An 11,700-nucleotide genomic window follows, 5' to 3' on the forward strand; every position below is an offset into this window, starting at 1 on the left:
TTATTTAAATTTAAGGTGTTTGGCCAAATTCTTAAAAAAAAATATATATTTTTAAATAGAAATAAAAATCTTTTTTAAGATATGTTCTAAAGAAGCACGGCAAAAAATAGCATATATTATAATATATATTTTTTATAACAATATTTTTTTATATTATTTAAAAATATTCGGAACATAGAAAAATTTGACTATATAAGTTTTAACTATATAAACAAACAAACAAATAAAAAAAATGTAAACACATGGTCCAAAAGATGCTTCTGAAAGCAACTGACACATTGAAAAGTCCTCCAAAGCATTGGGGCTGTAGCCCTATGCAATAATTACGAAAAAACATAAAGGACTCTGTTTTCTTTCAATTCCAAGGTCATTTATAGTTCAACGGAGTGGACGTGAATTTAAGATATACTGTATACTGCATTGGGTCCAAAATAAAAGTTGTTTAAGGTTTTGATTAAATTATGCTTCTTCCTTTCTCAAACTTTATAAATCCTCAAACTTTCAAATTATTTATTAGAGTAAGTGTAGAATTTTTTTTATAAAAAACTTATTTTGGTGTCCTAAAGTAACATTTATTTTGGATCAAATTAATTCGGTTAAAATGGCGTAAAAATTGCCCGGGACGTCTTATTTGGTCGCCCACATTTAACTTATACCTATTTTTTAAAAAGTTTTAACTTGTACCCACTTTTTAAACAATTTCAGGCCTCTTTCTCCTCCTACTTCTCCTCGTTCGTTTTCTGAATGTTGAAACTTGAGATATTGTTATGCGTTCTAGCCTGATGATTCATATATATCTGCTTGTCCCATTATGTTCAGTTTGGTCTTATTCACAATAATTTAACCTCTTAAATATTTTAGCTTTATAGGCACATTAGTTTTTGGTTCTAATTTATCTGTAGTAACTTGTTTTCATGTCGAAAATATTTTTCATTCTTTAATCTTTGAAATTAACAGCATCAATAGATGCTAATTATGATCTATTAAATTCGTTGTTGTTTAGAACTTCAGCTCTAAAAATGCTGAAGTTCAGCAAATATAAACAAAAATTTTAGCTCCTAGAATGCTGAAATTCAACAATTACAAACAAACTTAGCTCCTAGAATGCTGAAATTCAGCAATTACAAAACAAAAATTTCAGCTCCTGGAATGCTGAAATTCAACAATTACAAAACAAAAATTTCAGCCAAAATATGCTGTAGTTTTATTGAACTGAAGTTTGCTATTTCACTATGAACTGAAGTTTGCGTGATTGTCTTTGCAAGTCAGGCCAAACTTCAGGCAAAAATATGAACATTGTGAAGTTCAAACTTCAGACATAAATTTTTGCTACTTAAGGCCCGTATGTCTGAAGTTACGCGAAAAGTGAGTACGCTTGCAATTGTTTTTGCAAAGCGGGTATAAGTTAAAAGGTGACCCAAAAACTGAATATAGATGCAAATGCTCCTAAAATGACTCTTACTTGGACCTGAATCTAACCACTAACTTTTTAAAGCTCATTTGTCATATATTTGTACTCCCTTTGGTTTAATTTAATTGATTTTTAGTCTTTTTCTTGTGGTCCATAATATTTTATTTTTTCAAATATCAAAAAAGAATTATCTTTTTTTTTCAAAGTTTTCCTTAGAGTAAAGAGCCTATGAGTATGGCTCATAAGTGCGGGATGAACTACTATACATTATACTCTAATCAAGCACTAACATCCTTGTCCAAGCTTAAAATATCTAAGCAATCATTTTGTTAGGTTTCTGAAGGTAAGTTACAAAATCTCCTGACACAACTTTGACAAACCTGGCCCAAACAGCTAGAATCATCAATAATACGCTGGCCCAGACAGCTAGAATCATCAATAATACGCTCGCCCAAACAGCTAGAATCATGAATAATACGCTCGTCCAAACGAAAACAATTTTTGGGGCCCAAAAATATCAGTAGTACATATTAGAGAAAACTACCCTTTGTAGCCCTTCAAAATTTTAATAACCCATATTTTTCTAATTGATCCGAAATATCTCTCCGGCCCAAATATATTACATCTAATAGCCCAAAATATTTATTTTGTATATTTTTTGTATAGTGACAGTCTATTTTGTATATATTTTGTATAGTGAAGACTATGCATGAGATAAATAATTAAAAATTTTAAAAACAAAATACTCCAAAACTAATACTAAAATGGAATCCTTCCCTCAAAATACACGTAACTTCTATTTTTGGAGTATTTTGCTTTTTACAATTTTAATTACTTATCTCACTTACAGTATGGGCACATATTGAACTCACTTACATTATGAGCACATTTTAATTACTTATCTCACTAAAATTGAATCCTTCCCTCATACTCATATAGGAATAAGTATGTATAAAATATTAATATCTAAATAGCATAAAAGCCAAAAAAGAATAAAATAATGAATAGAATAAATTAAAAGTCATCTTAGAAGCCATATCCCATTGTGTTTCCGTGGTAGTTTAATTAGGTTTGTCAATTTCGGTGGCTAGCCACTAGAATTAGTTTTGGGCAATAAAATGTATATTGTAATTTGTGGCTACCGATTGTCATTAGTTTTTGGCGGATGGCTAGAAATGATAAAAGCTCTACATATTACAAGTTTTCATACCATAAACATTAAAGGAAAAATTACACTCTATAACCACTCTCAAAATAATAGCTGATATATATATATATATATATATATATATATATATATATATATATATATATATATATGTTACACCTTGTGCGTCTCAAGGTGGCATAATGAATATGAGACTTGTTAATCATGATTTAAATAATTTTAAAGTCATAATATGTCTATATATGATGTTTGGACAGAAAATATGAAGTTTGGGAAAAATCGGATTAAAGTTGCGGAAAAACCGACTAAAGATTTGACTTGTAATAGAGCTTTTTGAGAAATAAATTTCGTCTGATATATGAGGTCTTTTTGGGACATATTATATATCAAAATGAAGGTCTTGGAATGTAGTTTCCAACTCTCTTAACTGTTCGTTCATACTATACCCGGATAAAAAGTTAAAGCATTGGAAGAAGGACCAATGCGAGGGTGCCAAGTAGCACCTTTTGACTTTTCAAACACAATGGATATTTATATCCTTATCTCGTTTCTTTCTTCAATTTTTCAGAACACACAATCAAATAAGACCCCTAACTTTACTATTAAGCTCTGGGCAAGAGCTTCAAACAATATTATCATCGCGAGCATGGAATCAAAAAGCGATAACATTAAAACGATCCATACGACGTAAGTATCGCTATATCGTCTCTCTTTTTCTTTGTAGTTTGAGTTTTGGAAGATACTTCATAGTTAATAAAACGTGTACTTTCTGTATTTAAGTGTTTAAATATCAAGGAAGGTTGATAAATTCGTTTTCTAATAGTTAGAAGTCACGGGACGGTGAACGAAAGCCGTGAGTTCGGGTTATTCACTTGTAGCGGACTGTTTTGTGGATTATTTTCTGTTGCTTTTGGGCTGCGTATTTTACTACTGTTTTGTGGAGTTTTGAAGGAGTACGGTTGTGAAGAAACACCACATAAATGCAGGGTAGTGGGCTGGTCGTTTGTCGTAATATTTTCGGGCCGTTTGACACTACTATGGTGGTCGTTTTGTGTATGAAGAGATTGGGGTGTGTTGGGCTGTTTTGTAGTATTTTATGGTGTATATAAGGTTGAAAAATAATGTATACATGTTGATATTGTTGTGTTTGGTGTTATCTTTAATTTGAAGGAAGTAAGAATTATAGGGGAGATGCTGCCCGTTTTAATACAAAATAAGCTTGTCGTTCGTTGTGCGATAGTTGTACCTTTCGTAACTTAATGATAGTATTATTATTGTTGTTTTAGATTAAGGTACGAAGAGGAGAGTTCAACTTGGTGATTGGAAAGATTGTGATAAGGTATGTTAAGGCTATCCATTCTTTCCTTTTTGGCATGATCCATATGATGCAAGAAATGAGCAAGTACGCAACTTTCACAAATAATTCTATTCCTAGAAGTACTAGGGTTGCCTATGTTCTTGATTTCCCATATGTCCTCCTATCATATCGTCTGTTCATGGGTCTTATGATATTTTGAGAGATCTTATAGATTTACTTCCTTATGCATTGCATTCATTTATACATGTATATTGACCCATGACCACATGGCGTTATATACGCGTATATTATATGTATATGGAATATGGAAAAGGTTATGGCGTTATATACTCACCACCACCTGATCAGCTGGTATACATTGATGATTTCGCCCACAGTGGCTGAGATGATATGATGGGATGCCCTCAGAGGCTTGATGATATTATATACGCATATGCTTATGCATGGTATAACATTTATATACACATGCATGACATTATAAATATTTTCATGATTCACAGAGCTATTCAGACTCTCAGGTTAAGTTCCTTACTCCATATTTCTTTCATGCCTTTCATACTCGGTACTTTATTTGTATTGACGTCACTTTTACCTGGGGATGCTGCGTTTCATGCCCGCAGGGCCCGATAGACAGGTTGAGAGTTCTCCTAGTAGGCTATCAACTCAACAGAAGGTGTTTGTGCACTTCACTTGCTCCGGAGTTGCCTATTTGGTCAGTATGATTTGAATTTGTATTGATTGGTATGACGGGGCTTTGTCCCGACCTTTATGACATTTATGTACTCTTAGAGGCTTGTAGACAGATGACATGTATATGGATACTTGTATGGCCTTATCGGCCTATGTCTTGAGTATACAAATGATTATGTCGGCCTTATAGGCTCGTATGTCACATGTATAAGTTTCTATATCATGTTGGGTCGTCTTATGTCTAGTATTCCCTTATGTTGTATTCTAGTTATCTCATGACGGCCTTTCTAGTTCATTTACCCATGATAGTATGATAATAATGATACGTTACGTTGGTACTCGATTGAGTTAGGCATCGGGTGCTCATCGCGGCCCTACGGTTTGGGTCGTGACAAAACTGGTATCAGAGTAGTTCTGTCCTAGGGAGTGTACAAGCTGTGTCTAGTAGAGTCTTATTTATGGGTGTGTTGTTCACCATACTTATAAGTAGGAGGCTACAGGGCATTTAGGACTATCACTCTTTCTTCTTACTCTAGATCGTGTGGTATAGCTCAGTTATAAGAAATTCAAACTCCTAAATTCTGTTTTATTCGTTATACAACGACATCTACATCCAGAAAGATAGTTGGTAAGAGATTGAATGTGGTTGTGGAAGAGTTGAGTCAGAGGAACTCGATTTTGCGTCATGCTTATGATGAGTAAATGTAAGGCCTTCAGTAGATATGTGTGTACTACGACGTGTGAGCATCTTGATAAGGAGCCCTAAGGCATGAATATCTATATACCCTTATGGTAAAAAGCAACAAGAGAATCAGAAGGTAGATACAAGTTTCAACAAGTAAAAGAATCTATGTGAAGAAGGATACGAGGTACCCAGTTAGTGAAGATGATCTGTATTTACAATTCAGGCAGAGAAATATAAGCATTCTGAGTTACTTTCAACAATAACAAAGATATATTCACTTGACAATACCTATTTCAGTTATGCCCTGTGGGAGCTAACGAATATAATTTAAGAGAAGGATGTGATATCAGCATCCAGCTGGGGTTAGAGTAACCCAAAATTGTGGGTGGATTGTTATCATTAGCTCACATTTTCGAGGGATATTGAAAACGTGGTAATGGTTCTCCTTGTGAGACATCCAGATGGTGCACTCTAGAATAGTACAATCAGATATGAATACTAGAATGTTCAGAAATTTTAGAAGATTGACATTAGAATCCTAGAAGGGATAAATATTTACCTTTGTATGGCTCTCGTCCCTAGTAAAGAGAGAGTGTTAGGTGACTCGAAGAGCCAGTGAGTTGAATCAAGGGGGGCTAAAAGTGAAAGAATGTTTTGAAGAAGTTTTCATAATAAGGTGATATACAAAAATATTAGCAGGAGAATAAGAAGAAAGTAAATGAAGCATTATGAGTAAGATATGATAAATGGATGATAGCGGTAAATCAAAATATGACAGGACTATAGATTCTATAGTCAAGAGAAGGAAAAGACAAGAAGTTACATGCCTTGAGACAATAAAATAGTATAAGCCATAAAGTCATGTCCCCATTTTGAGAAATGAGTTGGTGACTCATACGTGATTATCAGAAGGAAAAGTTAGACCCCCGTAGTAATAGAAATTAGTATGGGCTAGTGAATAAGATAAACTGAACATGAATTCATGACCGAAGGATTCGATAATAGTTGACATCATGAGAATTTCAGAGATCGCGTTCCGGGCGATAATTGAATGGACAACAAAAGAATAACTTTTAAAGGTCATTCAGGAAGACGTTTCCCTAAAACAAGCGCTGTGAGCAGAGTTAAGCTTAAGGGACTAAGTGTGCCAGTTACACTAGGTGTCACCTTTGTGTGTAAGAAATTAAATTATCCCTGGTACAGAAGGGTTACCGCAAGGCAAGTAAGAGTCCGTGAAGATGTGAAAAGACGCCAAATATGAAGAGGTGAAACATTTATAGGTAAATATTCATAGCAATAAATGTTAGTACTCCCCTAAAGGGGGGAAGATAGTATGATCTGGTATTAAGTCGGAGTTATATGGTTAAGGTAACTATGGAATAGTAAAGGAAGAATATGGTAGAAAGGCGAAAGGAATGAGATTGCATTTATTCAGATCCTACGGATATGATACGACTCCAGAACATTATGTAAGCATGACGATGGGGAGAGGAAGAAAGTGTTCCATCACTAGATGTCATTGATAAATAAGTACAAATGAACACTGGATACATAAGGAGCCAGTATGCGGGGTAAGTTAAGACAAAGGATATAACCCAAGAGAGATTACGCAGAATATAGATATGAGAATGGACTAACGTGTAGTTAGTAGTTGATTCAGGAAGAGCCTAGCCATGACTAAACAAGAGGATACAGACAAATCAGTAGGTTGTGCAAGATAAACATAGTAAAACCCAACATATGGAATTCAGTCTTGCAAATACGATGACATCGTAATCCTTGAGAAATATTAAGATCGGAGTTGGGGTTGTTAAAGGTACCGTATAAGTGTTACGAAAATAAAAAAAAATGTTGCCACTGAGAAGACAGTCAAAATTTTTAGTTCAGAATCAACCTTACGAGCACAAGGGCATGGAGGTAAGTAATTAAGGATAATTATAGGCGAGTAAGAACGTCAAAAATTCTTTCGAGCATACGATGTAATAAGCTCGCAACTTTACAGAAGTCAAAGGGTCTCTCTTAAGTACTGCAAAGAAAGACTAGCTGAGGGAATAAGGAAGAAGGCTTCAACTTAAGCATAGTGACATAAGGAAGAAATAGTCTTGTAACAACAGTCTCACAACAACATTGTATGCACTCCATAAGAAAGTGGCACCTATCGTGGCTAATGAACTGGGAAAAAAAATCAAAAGATGATATTTGAGATCATATGAGTTACAGAAAATTCCAGTATTTGTGGGCAATAAGATAAGCCATGTATTCATGTACAAGTGGCAGAACGACCATGAAAAGTAAATGCTTATGTTTAAAGACAACTAAGAAAGCACGAGAAGAATTATCCGACCCACGATTTAGAGTTAGCCACGGTGATTCATGGACTAAAGATGTGGAGGCACTATTTGTATGGCATTCATGTTGATATCTATATGGATCACAAGCGCCTTCAATATATCTTCAATCAAAAGGAATTGAATTTACGCCAAAGGGGATAGTTGGAGCTACTGAAAGACTATGACGTTGATATTTTATACCATCTGGGGAAGGCGAATGTAGTAGCCGACGCCCCCAGCCATAGTTCTATGGGTAGCATGTCATATTTACAGCCAGAGAAGTGTGGGATAGCCCATGAGATTCATCAACTAGCTATTCTTGGAGTTCGATTACTGGACTCAAGTGATACCGGAGTTACTATTTAGGAGACGACAACATCCTATTTAGTTACTGAAGTGAAGGAACGCCAGTATGAGGATCCTGTGCTAGCTCATTACAGATATACATCCCCTCAAAAGGAGAATTCACCATTTGAGATTACAAGAGATGGAGTCCTCAGATATCGAGGTCGATTATGTGTTCTAATGTGGTAGGGTTGCGCCAACAGGTTATGGGAGAAGCTCACTATTCTCGTTATTCTATTTATCTAGGAGCGACGAAGATGTATCATTATATTAGGGGAATAAACTGGTGGGACGAAATGAAGAAGGATATAGCAGAGTTTGTTGCTCAGTGCCCTAATTGTCAGCAGGTTAAGATTGAGCATCAGAAACACTGTGGATTATTACAGGCTATAAAGATTCCGACTTGGAAATGGGAAATGATTAATATGGATTTCATCATAGGCTTACCTTGCACCCAACGTAAGTTCGATGCTATATGGGTTATTGTCGATAGACTTACAAAAGCAGCCCATTTTCTGTCTGTCAGGACTACTTACTCAGCAGAGGATTATGCAAGGCTTTACATTATGGAGATAGTACGACTTCATAGTATCCCTATATCTATTATCTCAGATAGAGGTGCTCAGTTTACAGCTAATTTCTGGAGGTCCTTCCAAAAAGGATTGGGGACTCATATAAGTCTTAGTACAATATTTCATCCCCAGACAGACGGCCAGGCTGAACGTACTATTCAGACACTAGAGGATATGCTACAGGCTTGTGTGATGGACTTCAGGGGTATCTGGGATGATCATCTTCCATTTATTGAGTTTGCATATAATAATAGTTATCATTCCAGCATTCAGATGGCTCCATACAAAGCTCTTTACGGACGGAAGTATAGGTCATCTATTGGATGGTTCGAGGTTGGGGAAACTAAGTTAGTAGGACCAGATTTGGTACAACATGCAGTTGAGAAGATTAAGCTTATACGGGAAAGGCTATTAGCAGCTCAGAGTCATCAGAAGTCTTATGCAGATAATCGACGACAAGACTTGGAGTTTCAGGTAGATGACTGGGTATTCCTAAAGGTATCACCGATGAAAGGCGTTATGAGATTCGGTAAGAAAGGAAAGCTTAGCCCTCGGTACATTGGACCTTATAAGATTATACGCAGAGTAGGCCAAGTAGCATATGAGTTAGACTTGCCTTCCAAATTGGAGTATGTACATCCAGTATTTCATGTGTCTATGCTCCTTAGGTGTATTGGCGATCCCTCTAAATTCATTCCAGTTGACGATGTTAAAGTTACAGAGCAGCTATCATATGAGGAAGCTCTCATTGCTATACTATATAGACAAGTTCGGAGATTAAGAACTAAGGATGTAGCTTCGATTAAAGAACTTTGGATTAACAATAATGTGGAGTAGATGACTTGGGAAGCTAAAGAATAAATGAAGACTAGGTATCCTCACTTGTTTCCACTTTTGGAGGAGGATCAGACTGAGACATCACATCCTTTAGGTACGTATAAGGTACTTGATTCTTATGTTAGTTATTGTTATTGGTCGTGTGAGGCCATTGGTGTTATTGATGATTGTGGCCCTGTGTGGCTTTCTATTATTGGGTTTGTTGTGTGACAGATTGGTAGTAGTACCATTACAGAGGAGACTATGCAAAAATTTCTATAGATTTCTAGGAGTTTAACATTCGAGGACGAATGTTTCTAAGGGGAGAAGATTGTTACACTCTGTGCGTCCCAAGGTGACATAATAAATATGAGATTTTTTAATCATGATTTAAATAATTTTAAAGTCATAATATGGCTATATATGATGTTTGGATAGAAAATATGAAATTTGGGAAAAATCGGATTAAAGTTGCGAAAAAATCGACTAAGGATTTACCTTGTAACAGAGCTTTTTGAGAAATAAATTTCATATTATATATGAGGTCTTTTAGGGACATATTATATACGAAATGGAATTTATTGGAATGTAGTTTCCAACTCTCTTAACCGTTCATTCATACGACACCCGGATAAAAAGTTATAAACGTTGGAAGAAGGACCAATGCGAGGGTGCCAAGTAGCACCTTTTGACTTTTCAAACAAAATGGATATTTATATCCTTATCTCATTTCTTTCTTCAATTTTCCAGAACACACAACCAAATAAGACCCCTAACTTTACTCTTAAGCTCTCTGCAAGAGTTTCAAATAAGATTATCATCCCGGGCATGGAATCAAGAAGCGATAACATTAAAACGATCCCTACGACATAAGTATCGCTATATCGCCTCTCTTTTTCTTTGTAGTTTGAGTTTTGGAAGGTACTTCATAATTAAGAAAACATGTACTTTCTGTATTTAAGTGTTTAAATATCAAGAAAGGTTGATAAATTCGTTTCCTAATAGTTAGAACTCACGGGACGGTGATCAGAAGCCATGAGTTCGAGTTATTCACTTGTAGCAGACTGTTTTGTGGATTATTTTGTGTTGTAGTTGGTCTGCATGTTTTAATACTATTTTGTGGAGTTTTGGAGGAGTAAGGTTGTGGAGAAATACCACATAAATACAGGGTGGTAGGCTGGTCGTTTGTCGTAACATTTTCGTACTGTTTGACACTACTATAGTGGTCGTTTTGTGTATGAAGAGATTGAGGTGTATTGGGCTATTTTGTAGTATTTTGTGGTGTATATAAGATTGGAAAATAATGTATACATGTTGATATTGTTGTGTTTGGTGTTATCTTGAATTTGAAGGAAGTAAGGATTATAGGGGAGATGATGCCCGTTTTAATACAAAATAAGCTTGTTGTTTGTTGTGCGATAGTTGTACCTTTCGTAACTTAATAATAGTATTATTATTGTTGTTTTAGATTAAGGTACGAAGAGGCGAGTTCAACTTGATGATTGGAAAGATTGTGATAAGGTATGTTAAGGCTATCCCTTATTTCCTTTTTGGCATGATCCATATGATACAAGAAATGAGCAAGTACGCAACTTTCACAAATAATTCTATTCCTAGAAGTACTAGGGTTTCCTATGTTCTTGATTCCCCATATGTCCTACTATCATATCGTCTGTTCATGGGTCTTATGATATTCTGAGAGATCTTATAGATTTACTTCCTTATGCATTGCATTCATTTATACATGTACATTGATCCATGACCACATGGCGTTATATATGCGTATATTATATGTATATGGGATATGAAAAAGGTTATGGCGTTATATACTCACCACCACTTGATTAGCTGGTATACGTTGATGATTTCGCCCACAGTGGCTGAGATGATATGATGGGATGCCCTCAGAGGCTTGATGATGTTATGTACGCATATACTTATGCATGGTATGGCATTTATACGCACATGCATGACATTATAAATATTTTCATAATTCACAAAGCTATTCAGATTTAAAGGTTGAGTTCCTTACTCCATGTTTCTTTCATGCCTTTTATACTCGGCACTTTATTTGTACTTACGTCCCTTTTGCCTGGGGACGCTGCATTTCATGACAGAAGGTCCCGATAGATAGGTTGAGAGTTCTCCTAGTAGGCTATCAGCTCAGCAGAAGGTGTTTGTGCACTCCACTTGCTCCGAAGTTGCCTATTTGGTTAGTATGATTTGAATATGTATTGATTGGTATGATGAGGCTTTGTCCCGACCTTTATGATATTTATGTACTCTTAGAGGCTTGTAGATAGATGACATGTATATGGATACTTGTATGGCCTTATCGGCTTATGTCTTGAGTATACAAATAATT

The 11,700-nt window shown here is 35.4% G+C and overlaps 1 long non-coding RNA gene across 2 annotated transcripts; it reads left to right on the forward strand.

Annotated features, from left to right (window-relative positions):
- The first annotated feature begins 3,150 nt into the window (after window positions 1-3,150).
- Window positions 3,151-11,700, forward strand: LOC138900831 (uncharacterized). Of its 2 annotated transcripts, XR_011412148.1 has the most exons (5): window positions 3,151-3,266; window positions 3,866-3,918; window positions 4,518-4,609; window positions 10,804-10,856; window positions 11,453-11,700. It is a non-coding gene; the product is annotated as an uncharacterized lncRNA (long non-coding RNA). The 2 variants fall into 2 exon arrangements; XR_011412147.1 differs by lacking the exons at window positions 10,804-10,856; window positions 11,453-11,700 and having other exon boundaries at window positions 4,518-4,799.

Source organism: Nicotiana tomentosiformis, chromosome 11 (genome assembly GCF_000390325.3).
Source record: "Nicotiana tomentosiformis chromosome 11, ASM39032v3, whole genome shotgun sequence".
In the NCBI taxonomy this organism is placed as follows: domain Eukaryota; kingdom Viridiplantae; phylum Streptophyta; class Magnoliopsida; order Solanales; family Solanaceae; genus Nicotiana; species Nicotiana tomentosiformis.